This window comes from Rattus rattus, chromosome 17, assembly GCF_011064425.1.
Source record: "Rattus rattus isolate New Zealand chromosome 17, Rrattus_CSIRO_v1, whole genome shotgun sequence".
In the NCBI taxonomy this organism is placed as follows: domain Eukaryota; kingdom Metazoa; phylum Chordata; class Mammalia; order Rodentia; family Muridae; genus Rattus; species Rattus rattus.
Window position 1 is genome coordinate 28,429,038 of NC_046170.1, and position 15,231 is coordinate 28,444,268.

Consider the following 15,231-nt stretch of genomic DNA (forward strand, 5'->3'; position numbering starts at 1 on the left):
GTAGGGGATGTTTTCGTAAGTTTCTGCAGCTGAAAAACAGAAGTGCTCTGTGAGGCAGTTAATAGGATGGGTGTGTGTTTCAAATAAATTCCTGTCCACATTGGCTAAAGTCCCCATGTTAGAGTGGCCTGCCTCTGACGTGGACAGGGCCCAGAGACTGATGGATCAGGGTTCAGAGGCCCCGACTGCTTGTTCTTCTTCTTCATTTGGGGGGGGGGGTTGGGGGGGTGGCCGAGGGCGCGTCCGTTTCTTCCAGGCCGGCCTTTGACTTTTGATGAGCGGTGCGGTCAGTGCCTCGCGGGAACACGGCTTTGTTCCTGCCGGGCCGGTTCCTGGGTTGGTGCAGGCCAGGGCAGCCAAGGCTCCTGTCCCCAGGCCAGTGCGGCCCAGGCCGCCTCCAAGGCCGGTGCTGGGAGCTGGGGCCCGGCAGCTCCGGCCCTGCTTCTGTGTGTTTGTGCGTCTATGTCCCCAGGTCCCCGCAGGCGCGCGGGCGCGGCCACCGCGAGCAGCCCGGCCTGCGCCCAGCGCGACTGTAGATGTCAGGCTTTGCCCGGGGAGCCGAGAGGCTGCGGGGCTGTGAGTTTCAAATTAACCTTCCGCTTTGTTGCTGTGTAATGTGGATCCCCGAAGGCCCCCCGCCCCGCCCGCCCCCCTTCCTCGGGCGGTGCGCGCTGCAAACTGCGAGTTGAGCTTCATTTACATAAAGCGATTCCGGGCGGGCGGGCGAGCGGGCGGCGCAGGAGGAGGAGAGAGGCGGGCAGGCCGGGACGGGGACCGGGACGCAGCGCCGCGCCCCGTGGGTGAATCCCCGCCGCGCCTGGGGGACCTCCCTCCCTGGGCAGCCCGCAGATCGCCAGCCCCGGGCCGCCACCATGCGCGCCCCGCCCCTGCCGCCAGGCCCCTCGCTCCTAGCCTGCGCCACCGCTGAGCCCGGGGGGCAGCGGGAGGTGGGGAGAATGCCGCCTGGGGTGGGTAAGTTCGGGGCTCCGCTGCCACTGGAATCTCCCGTTGTCGCGCTGGCCGGCGTGGTGGCCCCCGGACCTCCGAGTGCCTCCTTCCTCCCGAGGTGTACGGAGGCTTTGTGTGCCAGGTGAGTGCAGCCTCCCTCCCCCGCCGCGCGGCTCGCTGCCGGCCTAGCGCTGGAGGCAGGTGCTGCGAGTGAGTCTTGGCTGAACTTCCCATTCTCTTGGGGCATGTGGGGGAAGGGCAGGCTGGATGCACTTGAACTCCTAGACTCCAGGAGGAACCTACCTGGGGAGAGTGGCTAGAGTCTGCTGGGCACCAGAGTACGTTCTTCCTCCTATCCCCTCTTGATTTTCCTTCCCGACCTCCTCCTCCTCATTCTGCTTTTGGGTTAGTTAATACCTTGTTAATACTTGGGGGTACTGGTGCCACTGAGAACTTTGGGTTCTAAACACACCCTCTTCAGCCAGAGAGAGGGAGAGACAGAGAAGAGAGAGAGAGAGAGAGAGAGAGAGAGAGAGAGAGAGAGAGAGAGAGAGAGAGAGAGAGAGAGAAGTCGCGGGTCAGTTTGCAGCAATGTGAGGAATGTGCCTGTTTGGGAGAATTAAAGAGAGAATGTAGAGCTGGAGGGGCCCACGGAGACCATCTTGGCCTGGCCGCCCTCTAATTTCAGGTTGTTCTTCTGCCAGAACCCATACAGCATTTATTTGGGGGGGACGTTGCAAAGGAAAAGGTAAGATTTTTTTTTTATCCAGTTAAAAAGGAGAGATATTCAAGTTAAGGTAGCAACAAGAAAAAAAAATAATAATAATAACAACAACAAAAACAAAACAAAACCAAAAACCAACCAAACAAAAAACCCCCAGCCAATCCAAAGTCATTTTGTGGGCTTAGAGAGAAACAAGCTTTCTGGCAAACAGCCCTCTCTGTCCTGTACATACCTATGTAATGATGATGATGGGGAATCTTGCCCTCAGGGGAAAGCCCACAGCCCACATGGCACACTCAAAGGGAGTTTCAGCAGCCAGCCTTAGTGGTTCACAGTGCGCTCAACTGGTTTAAAGGTGACCGGAGAGCAGGTGAGTCTAGGAGGGCACCCCCACACCCCCTTGCTATTTATCAGCCTTTGAAGACTCTCTTGGAGCCACTGACTTAGAACCACAGAGAGTATACATCCCTCTGGAGGCAGGGAAGGCCAGGGCCTGCTTGGTGAAAGGCATCAAAGACCCAGCAAGGAAAACAGACTTAAGCCTGGAAGAGAGATAGTGAGGAAGTTACACGTCATCTTCACCTCACTTCATTTCATGCTTTGAGATCCTTGGAGACGAGTCACTAAATAAATAAGAGCATGATTTGAAGCTCACACGTAGCTGGGGGTAACTGTTTCTTTGCCATCTAGCAGCAGGTGCCAGTTTGTAGAGTTGGCCCCTGGAGTCCCCTCATTCCTAAATTCAGGAGGTGTCAAACCTTCATGTTCTTTTAATGGCTGTGGTTTCTGGATAGGTTTCAAGGGAAACCCTAAAAATCCCGAGTTCCAGTGGGCTGGACTAGAGTGCTGTGGCCCAGACTGCATTAAATAGGGAAACATAGACCTTCAGAGGTAACCTGATCGAGAAAGGCTGCAGTAGAGAGAGCTGGGAGCCTGTTTCTTGTTATCACAGCATCCACCGGCAGCCCTGAGATTCTAAATCCAGACGTGGAAAACAGGGAGCAGAGGTGGGCTAAGAGGAGTCTGGAGACAGGGTCTCCATCGCAGAAGGATTCTGAAAAGGGGATGGTTGGAGGGACGTGAATACCTGGATGTTTGCACACCTGTATTTGTGTTCACTTGCTTTGAGGGGTTCCTGAAGGCTCCCTTACAGAGAGTGTGCATGCCATGAAGGACGGAGCACCCCCTCCCCCCTTTTCTAAATCACAGGACCAAAGAGACTGCCTGCATTTGATTTCTAGTATGGTCTTCAGAGGACATGTTAAAGTGGCTCTCCAAACGGGCTGGGGGTCACACTGGGTCTTTTATTTAATTACACACAAGTGTTATTTAACAACATGGGGTCGGTGGCAGAAGCAAGCACTTGTACAGTTTGAAAACAGTCCTTTTGGAACGGCCAGGAATTAAGTGCCTTGAAGACCTTCTGTCCTTCTGACGTGGGTCAGGCGTCTCCCTCTTCACCTCCGTCCAATCCGTACACTTTCTAGGGGATGGAACTCTGGTTCTCCAGTTCTGAAAACTGTTTTGATTGACAAGGATCTGGCTGGCTCTCCGAGAACAACAAAAACAACAGGGCTGCAACCGCCAACCACCTGAAACCTTAATTTTGGTTTCTTTGCCCAGCGAATGCTAAGGGAGGGTGGAAAGGGCCCAAATAGAACGGTGTGCTTCCAGGCGGCCTCTTGTTTGGCTTGTCCTGGCTGCACAGCAAAGTGCTTTCCTGCTGTTTTGGGCTGGGTTTAACTGCTCTGTAAACTCAGTGCCAATTGGACTTCCCAGTGTCAAGGAGCTAAAATAAGTGAGATTTCAGCCTTCCCCATTAGGACTTAAGAGTGGTGGCCTCGACATTTTTGAGTGACCCAAAGGTGGTTGGTTCATTTGAATAAATCTGTGCATTAGAATAAATCTGTAAACTTTAGTTTTGATCACATGTGGTATTCAGGGAATATGTCCTTATTGTTGGGGTGTGTGTGTGTGTGTGTGTGTGTGTGTGTGTGTGTGTGTGTATACAAACTGTTGTTCCTCTTAGTGTATCTTCTGGAGACTGAGTCTTCTCGGTTTTGGAAGCGAGAGATAAGTGTTTAGGAATACTTGAGGGCCCAAAGCAAATTAATTCTTACCTAGGAAACTAGTTTTTTGGGTGAGTTGTAAAAGTTTCGTCTTAAAAAGTAAATATTTAAGTGACTAAGCAGTCTTTATCAAAATGTGTGGGTTCCCACTTGTTGTCTGCATAGTTCCCCTTGGGAGAGTTCCTAGCTTGCTGCCTAACCGAGGACCCCAGAGTCTATCCTGCCAGGAGGCAGTGGGGTGTCTGGTCTGAGGAAGCTCGGATAAGCCCCGCCTCCTGGCTGTCCACCGCTGCAAGAATAACGCACCTGATACTCACTGTAGCAACGACAAGGAGTACAGTGTGTGCTGTGGTTTATGCTTTCATTTGTGATTAAAATGGTTGCTTGCTGTTAGGCTGGCCTATTTCTGTAATGTTTGGGCCTGTTGGCCTACTGTGGTTCCCAGCGCTGTTGTAATTAACCAGTACGGGGGCGGTGCCATCCAAACACAACAGGAGGGCAGATTCCATTATCCGGAACTTCTTAGGGTTGTCCACATGCTCTGGTGGAGAATCTGGTTGTAATGGTTATTGTTAGAAGCCGCAACATAGCCGGGGCTCTCCAGTCCTTTCTGCCTGACTTAAGGAACTGTGTGGTCAGGGAACTGGGTAGGCCGTTTTAATGGGACCCAAGCTAGGGAATTCCTTTGTAGGAGCATGCGCAGTAAGGTCTAGAGGTAGTGGTTTTGTCCTGAGCACAGTGTCCTGCATCGCGAAGACACTGAAACAGAACCAGACGCACAGAAGCTAACGTTTCCTCATTCTGTCCCAAGGGAGAGACTCAGGCAGAAACCTTGGTTCATTGGCAAACTGCTTTCAAAATCCAGATTAAGGAGCAAAACTATCCAATCAGCACCTGTCAGATTGTTTTCTGTATGGTTTAAAGCTGACTGCCAGACTGCTCTCTTTGAACACGTGGGAAATGATCGGATGGTAGAGGAGTTTTATTTTTATTTTTTTTTTGACGTGGCAAATCAGTGTTACAGGGACAGGAACCAGGGACCCAAGGGAAGCAAGGCCCAGTCCCAGTTGACAGGTAGCAGCATTGTGTTAATGGTCTCAGAGGCAGTGACACAGAGGGATGTGCTCTGTCTGTTCGTCTGTCCATCTGTCTTTTTTTTTTTTTTTTTTCCCCTCCTGATTTTCATCCTTTGGGTCAGGGGACAGGGTAGTGAGTACTGAAGACAAGCCACAAATGAAACAGTGAATGGAGTGTTTCTAGAAAGTTCTTTGCCCTTAAGTCGCCCTGCTGCTGATTTGTTGAAGGTTGTTTTATTTTGTTGTTATTGGTTTTTTTGTTTTGTTTTGTTTTGTTTTTTGTTTTTTGTTTTTTTGGTTCTTTTTTTCCGGAGCTGGGGACCGAACCCAGGGCCTTGCGCTTCCTAGGCAAGCGCTCTACCACTGAGCTAAATCCCCAACCCCTTTTTTTTGTTTGTTTGTTTTTTGTTTTTTTAATTCTCCCCTTTGGATGTTTTCTGCCTTTCTTAATTCTTCTTCTTCTCTTAATTCTTTCATTTTTAATTCCTAGAGTTTCTCACTGTTTGCAAGGATAACAATGCAAATAAAAAAAAAAAAAGACAGTTTCAGGCTGGCAGATTGGCTCTGTTGCACCTCAAGAATTGTATTCTGTTACTTTAACCCAATTTGGGGCCTCTTAGTGAAGTACCTGGTGCTTTATCTGCCTTTTGAGTGAGCCCTCCTTCCTATCCATCATACAGGCTTGTCAACAAGAGAATCTGTGTGTGTCTGTCTGTCTGTCTGTCTGTCTGTCTGTCTGTGTCTGTGTGTGTGTGTGTCTGTCTGTCTGTCTGTGTCTGTGTGTGTGTATACATGGGTGCATTCTGGGAAGGACTTAGGTAGTTTAACTAAACTCTTTCAACTCCACCTCTAGGGTCCGGACTGAGGCCTCCAAGAGAAAGGAGACTCAAGACAGGTCAGACATTTGATTACCTTGCTACTGCCTGCCCCTTCTGGTTCCCACTAGTTAGAGACGGAATCTGTGGCAAGGCCACTCCTTATAGAGATGGTGAAAGGCTGTGTCTCTTTTTCTGGCCTGAGGGAGTCATACGGGGATCTCAAAGTGCCCTCTGAAGTGACTTTCTTGACTCTAATCTGAATGGGCCTTTTGGGGGCAAGAGTTAGGCCTGCTTATCACTAGGAGACCCTTGAGTTGAAGGGAGGAAACTGGCACAGTTGTGCCACGCGCAACTGCTGTTATCCATTGTCCTGCAAGGGACTTCAGCTACAAAGCTTTGATCTGGAAGAGAGACCCTTGTCTGCATGCTTCTGGAAGCAGTGGCTAGAGTGTGTATGGGGGGAGACTGTTCGAGTCCATGGGGATGACTCTGAGGATAATCATGTTAGGTTCTGACAGATTGGGAGTGGACACTGTCAGTGACTCTTAATCTGTGAGGAGCCTTAACCGTGGTGAGCCCTGCCACTTGCAGGAGCGAGCAAAGGGCAATTTGGCTGGCTTCTCGGTTGTTCCTGACTCCAGCCAGCAGGATTGGAGACAGATGCTTCTGAGAGTATTGGCCAAGCTATTGGATACGCCGGTGCCTGCATATACCTCAGTCACAGGCTGGCTCTGCATTTCAGTGTTAAAATTCCAGTTCCAAGGTGCCTGCCTGTCCCATACTGAAGCCTCTGATCAGAGGGCTGAAGTCAGATTAACCCAGTACAGAGAAGACAGGGTGGGGAGGACGGGGGTTGTCTTCACTTGATGCCTGGTTTCAGTCCCAGACCCCTTCCCGTGTCCTGTAAGCGTCCTTTCAGATGTGCAAGTCTCCCTTTTGGTGTCTTAAAAAGCTCCCTTTCAGGAGTCCACATCACCCTGTCTCTAAAAAGCATATGTCTCTGTGGACGCACGCACTCTCACGGGTTCTCCCATACCTCCAGTATCTGAGTGGTCTACTGTAGACAGCTTTTCCTGACGGTTTGTCCAGGGGAATTAGGCTAAAGGACACACGGACTTCTATTTCTTTAATTATTATTTTTTAATGCTCCTCAGCAACTTTTTTTTTTTTTTTTTTTTAAACAGTTTTCCTTAACTGCTCGAGAAACAGTGCGAGCTTCTTAGGCTGTTTCAAGACCTGCTTCCTAAAACGCTCTTTGGCTCCGGGCCTTGGTTCTTAATGTACATTTGGCTGGTTTGGGGAAGCGGATTTTGCTTTCCTTTTAACAGCTCTACCATCTCTCTGTGGAATATTTGCATCCTCGTGAAAGTGTCAAGTCAACTTCTGGACACATAAGGAAGAGGCCCTAGTGTGTTGGGGAGGTGGTGTCCGCTGCACAGAAGTGGCTTTTCAAAGCCACCACTGTTTGGCCGGGTTCTTGAATGCTGTCACCTTATAGAGTCTGATCACAGCCCTACCTGTCTGACTTGAGGGGCATGTGCAATCTCAGCCCTGTGGCTGGCTTTCCCATAAGATAGCATTTCTCCCACTTTGAAAGTATAGTTCCAGAGTAAGCTGGACGCAGCACACGCCTATTTGGGAGGGCTGAGGCAGGAAGGACGGACAGGAGTTCAAGGCTAGTCTAAGCTATGTAGTCAGACCCTAACTCCAAAAATATAAGGTAAGTAAACAGAATGCCAGAGATACCAGCTGTAGGTTGTGCCCCACCTGCCTGGCCCTTCCCTTTTTCTCACCGAGAGAGTGGAAACTGGTTTTTGCTCAACAGTTATTAAACCTACAAGGCATCTTTGGGGAAAAGCAGAGAACTTGTAGGTCTTTTAAAGAAAGAGCTGTATTGATCAGGGTTCTCTAAAGGAACAGGACGGATAGAATGGATATATGTAGTAAAAGGGAATTTATTAGACTGGCTTAAAGGATGTGGTCTGCACGGCCCAGCAGTGGCTGTCTGAGCTGGAGAAACAGAGAATCTGGTAGTTGCCTCTGCAGTTATAAGAAGGCATGGAAGGTTGGCACGATTCCTGGAGAGGTCTTTGGTCTGCATTGGCATCCCAAAGATTTTTTTTTTTTTTTGAGTATTGGTGAAGGAATGCCAAAGCAACAGGATTCACACGCTGGCCCTGCGAGAGTGACCGCCAAGAGCAAGCAAAAAGCGAAGCTTCCTTCTTCCAGCAGGTGCCACCCAGATTTAGGGTGGGTCTTCCTGCTTCCAATAATGTGATTAAGAAAATCCCATACAGGAGCGCCCATCAGCTGTAATTTTAATTGGCTCCAGATATGGTCGTCAGATTGACAGCTAAGATCAGGTGACCAGGTGCCCCAGGTGCCAGTTTATCTTGTCCTTGCTGGGAGCAACAAGAAGAATTGCCCAGATGCTGGAGAACTGGGGTAACAGGAAGTCCTGGTACCAACCCACCGGTGGCGGACAGGAAGTCTCTTTTCATTGGTGAAGGTACAAAATAATGGGCCAGGAAAACAGACGCCGAGCTTCAGAGTTCCTCACCTGTGGACTCTGTTGACCTTGATTTCCTGAAAGCTGACTTATTCACAACACCATTGGCCTCACCCCAAAATGGAGCTCTTGGTTCCGCTCTGTGACCTTTTCCCGTGGGTTTGGAACCAATCCCTTAAGTTCTTTGAGCATCTCTCATTTCCCTGGTCAGAGGGTGTGGTCCCACACCTGTGGTGGGAATTCAGTAACACAGAAGACTGGCACCTGAGGTACTCGGCAAACGGCATACGGAGGAAACACTACATACATGTAAGCTCCCACCCATTTATTTCATCCCTGCAGACGGCCTCTGCTTCTTTTTACCACGCCCTGTTAGAGAGTGACTAAGAGGTCCTGAGTTTCTTCCACTCTTTCCTTATTGGCTGAGATTTAAGCCACCTCTTTCTGACCTCCTAAAAGGGTTCTGGAGTCTGAGGGTCTGCATTGGAACCAGTGTCCACCCCCTCCCAGCCTCCCCACGTGTCTTCCTCCCCCCACCCCAAGCCTGGCAGGAGGCCCCCTAAGTGAGCAGCCCACTCCATGACCCACCTAGAGAGGCCTTCCAGTGCTGGCTTATATATGCTAATAGGCCTGACTTGTCCTGGCTTGTTTGTAGTGATTTGTAGAGGCATTTATATGCAAATACTATCAACTTGCTGAGTTAATTATCATGTGCCCTCCCCCCAACCCCCTCTCCTGCAAGGCCTCCCAGCCAGACTGGCCTGATCTCTTTCTGCCTTCAACTCTTCCTGGCTTTGCCTCCTAGTCAGTCCCCCTTCCTGTACCAGCTGGCCTGGTCACAGCGCCTTCGCTGCCGTGTTGCTTGTCACAGGAACCATGTGGTCAAATGTGGCAAACTGGGCGTGCTAGTCATGGCCCATTTCCAGCCATCTCTGAGAGACAGCCTGTTGCCTGCAGAGCCCAGCTCACACAGTGCTGAGCTTTCAGTTGTTTTACCTGCCACCTCACAAACCAGGCACTTGGCTCTGTCAGTGTTTGATACTCAGTCTTCAGTGAGGATGATAGTTTTTATAATTGTTTTAGTTCCCCATATTTAAACAACTCCAATTTATGAATTCAGAGCCCTGGCTAGAGGCTATTCCAAAAGGATGCTCCCAACTGACCCCCCAACCTAGGGAATTAGGAGTGGACCTCAGACCAAGTCCCCTGTTGACATTCAGGGGTGGATCATGTCAGCTTGGGGGCACTTATGGTGAGCATTTGTCTTGGCTTTATTTGCATATAAATATCTAAGCTTGTGGCGTCCTTCACTCAAGTGGCTTCTTTCTGGCCACTTGATGTCAGTAGCTCTCTCTCTCTCCTGTTGACAAGACTGTCCATCTTGTCACAAGGAATGGCCTGAGGAGGTAGACCTGCCCCTGGTTGAGGACCACAAAGTAGAGGCTGTTATGGCAGGCCCCTGGCTTCTCCTGCCAAGTTCTGCATCATCGCCGCTTTGTCTAAATGGCAGCGTGCTGGCTGAGGGGCCTCCAAGCCTGCCATTCTGCCTGTCTGATAATCAGACGGTTCCGTGGGCTTAATTCCACAGTAGTCTTTTTTAGCATCTGGAAACTAGTATCCTTTTCTTTCAGGGCCTGGTGGTGAACTGACTTTGAGGAGGTAACATTGTTGCCTGTGGCTGGCCACTTAGTGGGTAGAAAGAGAACAAGTCGCCCACCATGCATTGCAGACACATTTGCCAGTGGCCTCTGGAGGAATGTGTGAACAGGTGGGAGTAAGTGAAAACACACGTTTTATAAAACCTGCGGTGTCAGAGGGACATCTTCATGGGACTGGCTGCATTTCCAGCCTGAGCCAACAGCATGCTGGACATGAGTTGACTCTGGTCCTTTCCAGCGTAAAGAAAGACAGGACACTTTTTACAGTTATGGAGTCAGAGTCTCTCCATCCCCATACTTCCCTCTCTTCTTCCTTTTCTTTACCCTCCCCCACCTTCTCTCTATGTGGTGGGACCAGGACTACACAGATGCATGGGACAGTAGCTGACAAGTCTGGGTCTCTAATCTTTGTGGGCCCCACCCAGGGAGGTCCCAGGCAAGCACCCTGGCCTGACCAGGCCTAGAAGGAGGATAAATACACTAAGGACTAAGCAGCGTTCTTTTGACATCACACAGACGAATGCTTTGGACTCATTTTGTTCACAAGGTCCCTTTTGTTAGTTAAGGGGGTGAAAGTCCACAGCTGTGCCTGGAAATTGGGGAAGGGCTCTACTGGGATGGCCTTGTTTTGGAAAGTCCAAATGCAGTACTAAAGGCTGCGATCTGAGCCAGTGATGTATGCGAGTCTGACGGGGCCTCGAGATAAGGTGAAGAGAATTTTAAAAGTTACTCCCAGATAACTATGCCTGGGGCCAGTCACGATTTATGGCCAGCTGGTAGTCATGGCTGTGTGCTGGTCTCACCTTATCTTTTGGGCTCAGGCTCTGTAGCTTAACTGGTAATGTTCTGTTTATCTTTTGTGGGGAGGTGGGGTACAGATGGGGTCTTTGATCAGCTTTTGTTGTGAAGCTGTTCTGGATTCTGTCTCCAGGGTCCCTGATGATGATCTGCACTAGGGTGCTGTATTATGGGGTTTCCAGGGGCCTGGGGTGCAGGCCCGTCATGGAGTGTCAGGGCCTGGGGGAAGGGTGCCGTGGCCTTCTATAGCCCCAGCCTAGGATTCGTTCCCCCCCCAGGTCAGCCGCCTGCCACCTCTAGACCTTCTTCCACCGTGGCAGGCCTGGCCAGCACGCCCAGCGAGCTTTCCCAGGCTCCTGAGGTTTTTTTGGACAAGAGTTGAGCCAAGGAATCTGAGGATGCCCAGAAAGATCTTCATGGGAAAAAGTTATCTTTCTGATATAACTGGGAGACACTCAGCATCCAGTCTCCCAGCTTTCTCACCCCAACCCCAGCATTCTCCAGGAGAAACCCTGTGCTGAGCAATACACCTACTTAGCTTTTGTACTCAGCTTATTTTACTCAGTTTATGTAGATGATTTTGCCTTTTTATCTATTATGATGATGATGACTGACTTGTTTGCTTTTGAGACGTTTATGTAGACTTGCCTAATTATTATTATTGTTATTGTTGTTGTTGTTGTTGGTGGTGGTCGTTTGTTGTTTGCTTTTGAGACAGGGAAACTCCTGCTGACCTGGAGCTCACTATGCAGACCTGGCTGGTCTTGAACTTACAGACAATTGCCTACCCTTGACCCCTGTTGAGCCCTGAGATTAAAGCAGTCCACTGCTGGGCCCAGCCTACTTTGCCTTTAATAATCAGGTTGTCACATGTGTCGTGTACATCCCGTCTTTAAAGAAAAGTTATTTCAAACTCTGTGAACAGTCCCTGCGTGACGGTGTGTGTAGGTGTCCTCAGAGGTCCCAAGACTGTAGTGACTCTTCCCGAGCAGGAGTTGCAGCTGGAACAGTTGTGAGCCACCCAGACATGGGTGTTGGGGACCACGCTTGGGTCTTGCTCAGGATCGGCTCCAACTCCGAACCTGGGAGCTAGCTCCCCAGCCTCTCTGCGTTCTTTCTTATTTGTATTTAAGAAGTTACAATGTTAGGTTTTTTAGTTGGCAGTAAGGATACAATGAAAACTTCCTCCAGTCTTTGGAATTAATCTACAGAAATGTCACTGCATTAAGAACAAACTAAGGCAGGAAGTTTGTGGGTGCCTTTCTAAGGACAGAAGATGGAGTGGACTCCTTCCTCATCACCCCCCTCCCGCCCCTCCCCCGACTTTACCTATTCGGTAGACCACTGCCATCTGCTTTAAAAAATTTTTTTTTTTTTTTTCATTTCAAATCCTCAAAGACAAAGGGACCTGGAAGCTCAGACCTGTCCTTCCACATTCCTGAGTAATTTGGTTTTGATTAACCCAAGGAGAGAAGTTGGTTTCTCCTAGCGACCGACTTTGGGACGGAGGGGATCAAAGCGTCAGGAGGGCCAGTGCCCCTCTTGCAAGGTTCCCCTCCTCCCTCCCGCCCTCTGCTGGCCCCTATTCTCTCCCCCTCCTCCCCCCACCCCTTTTAGAGTCCTGAGCCTTAGCAACTTGGAATTTCTGACTCTCCTAGACGTGGAAGTGTCTCAGAGCTTTGGGTGGACCAACCCAGGAGAACCCCATCTTCCTAGCACCACCCCCCCCTCCCCAAAGCTGCAGAGCGCATTCCTGTGCTAATCCTGCTGCCCGATTGCAAATGGCTGTAATTGTGTGAGCCCCAGGATGGGCCTACGTGCAGCTTTTCTTCTTTGAGGAGGTGGCTAAAAAGTTCATTTACATAGAGAAATGAGACTGGCCTTGTGATCCTTGGTGGTAGAATAGACTCAGCCTAATAAGAAAGGGGCCTTCTCTGTGCCGTCTCTGCCTCCCCCACAGCAGTCCTGGGAGGGAGTGTGTGTGGGGTGGGGAGGGAGAGAGGGAGGGAGACAGAGAGAGAGAGAGAGAGAGACAGAAACAGACAGACAGAGACAGACAGACAGGAGAACACACTTCTTTGTGTCCTACAGGGCATTTTAGGGGGAGGGCAGTTCAGACAGAGCATTCTGCTTTGATAGTAAGAAGTCAGGGTAGAATCCAAGGCTGGCTCACTGTGGGCAGTCTTCCCATAACCCCCACGCAACAGGTTCTAAAGACTGGGTCTCAATGTGTAGCCTTGGTCTGGAACTCACTATAGAGTTACAAGGCTGGCCATGAACTCCCAGAGAATCAGCAAGGTCTGCCCCAGGAGTGCTGGCACACGGCAGGCAACACCCCAATAGTGCCCTCTTCCTCATATGTTTGTGTGTTTTGCTTGCATGTACGTGTGTGTCCTTTGTGTGCCTAGCACTTGCAGAGGCTAGAAAAGGGTGTTTGATCCTTAGAACTGGCATGACAGGCCATTGTAAGCCACCATGTTGGGATTGAACCCAGGTCCTCTCCAAGAGAACCAAGTGCTCTTAACCACTGAACCCCACGTTGCAATTCTTTGTAGGGTAAAGCAGTGAGAACTATCTGTAAGAGCATGTGTCCCGAGGAGTGTGCTTCCGTCCAGAGTGGAGTTAAGTGCTTCTGTGTTCACACTGCTGACACCCCCACTCTAGTCCTTAGCCAGTGCCCGTGATAAGAACAATTGCACCCAGGTGTTACCAGTTCCAGCTCACTGGTCCAGTTTCTCCTCTTAGCCCATCCAAGGCCCCCTCTGGAAGGTTAGTGGAATTTGTGCCTTTGGTAAAACAAGAAGTGGGTGTTGGTTGGTGTTTTAAATCAGGGAGGTATCTAATTCCTTTAACAGGCTGGCCTCCTGGGCAGGCACGGAAAAAAAAAAAAAGAAGAAAAAGAAAAGAAAAAAAAAAAAACTGGAAGTCTGAGGTAGAAGGGGCCTGGAGCTGGTCTCTGTTTGGGACAGAGCAGCGCAGCTGTCTGACCCCGGGTGAAAAGTTCAAATCTGCATTTAAAAGGAGTGTCATGACCCCCAACCCCTTCCCCTAGTCAAGTTGAAACTGTTCACGTTCTCTAGGATATGATCCAGCGTTGCATTAGGACATCTGATAGATTCAGATGCCCTGGCCAAGATCTGATGATGCTGTGGGGAGGGGCTGTTGGGAAGGAGGGGGGCATCCCTCTGAGATGTAGTGTTTGAACAGCAATCGGCCTTGAGGACCAGAAAGGGGAGATTTCTTCCTAGGTCAGACCCTAAAGTCCTTGGCCAGTTGCTTCAAGGCCATCCTGGGCTTTGTGGGATCCTGGGAGGTAGGGAGGGGTAGCGTCTGTGTCCCAAGCCCCCCTTTTCATGGAGATGATGGGCATTGATGGAGGACTTGCTCCCCTGTGTCCTTTGATGGTGTAGAACACAGTCGAATGAGGGCTTCTGGGCTTTTTCAGGAAGCACCCATGACTCTGTTGGGGAGAATGGAGTTGGGCCCAGTGAGAAACTGGAATGGGGTAGGAAGACAACCTTGGTGGCCTTGCACTGGGAGCCTGAAAAGCCAACTGGCCACTTCTGCGTAGAGGGGGCCTGCATAGCGCCAGAGTTGTCTACTTGGGCATTAGGTGAATGTAAACAGTTCGACCTCTCCGATTTTACATCCCTAAAGGGGCTGGGTGTGAATACAAATGGGTATTAGGCCCCTGTGGTTTCAATGACTTCCCTCAGTCCCCTTCCCGGTGCTAACTAGCTGGTCTTTAACCTGCCCTGGGAGGAGGAAGAGAAAGTCATTTGCAAGCTTGGAGACTCGAGCTAGCCTTTCTTTTCCTTTGCTTTGCTGAAGCTCCGGCTCACCAGGGGAAGTCGGCTGACGTGCTTTCGTGTGTGGTGGAGGGAGAGAAGTTTGCTAGATCCCAGGACTTGGTCAGGTGCACTTGGAAAGCTGGGAACTGGGTTAAGGTGACCACTTAGCTGTGCCAAAGGGTACCACACACTCTTGTTTCCTTCTTTCCTAGTCTGTTGGGTGTTTGTTTGTTTGTTTGTTTGTTTTTGTTTTTTTGAAAGGGATTCGACCTCTGGAGCCTTCAAGACCCTTTATGGTGTCTGCAAGACTAGTGCTTTTGAGAAGGGGTATCTTGTTTGGTTGTTTAACAACACACTTGCCTCCTCTTCAGGAGATCTTAGCAGTGCACAAAGTCTCCAGGGCTGCGTCAAACCACATGCTTGCCCAGAAACTTCTGGGATGTATTTCTTCTGTCTGGCATCCTTCAGGAACCTGCACACCTCAGCTCCTGCTGAGCTCCACAGCCTGTCCTCAGGTCCTGGAAGGGTCATCCTTCCTTTCTACCACAGGGCCGTTTGACCTATAGAGGAAGGAACAGGTCACCCCACCCCCACAGTGTATGTTGGTTGGGTTTCAGGTTCATGTGTTCGAGGCCTGGGCATTTCTGTTCCTTGTGGTGGCTCTGAGTCCAGTCATGCCATCATGGGGCATTTTAATTAGCAGTGCCTTAGTCATTAGTGAGTTATTGTTTTTGTCTGGAAATACTTAAGTACTGTTTATTCGATGTCTCAACGAGATGCAAAACAGCAATTAAGCAGAAATTTGTTGTATGAGGCAGGGACCAAAGCGGACCGTCGTGA

General features: G+C 50.1%; 1 protein-coding gene across 1 annotated transcript in view; it reads left to right on the top strand.

Moving 5' to 3' along the window:
* The first annotated feature begins 745 nt into the window (after positions 1-745).
* Zfhx3 (zinc finger homeobox 3) overlaps positions 746-15,231 on the top strand; it is a 242,034-nt gene continuing 227,548 nt past the window's right edge. Inside the window, 1 exon segment of the mRNA XM_032887527.1 lies at positions 746-1,090. The gene's annotated coding sequence lies outside the window, so the exon portion shown is untranslated.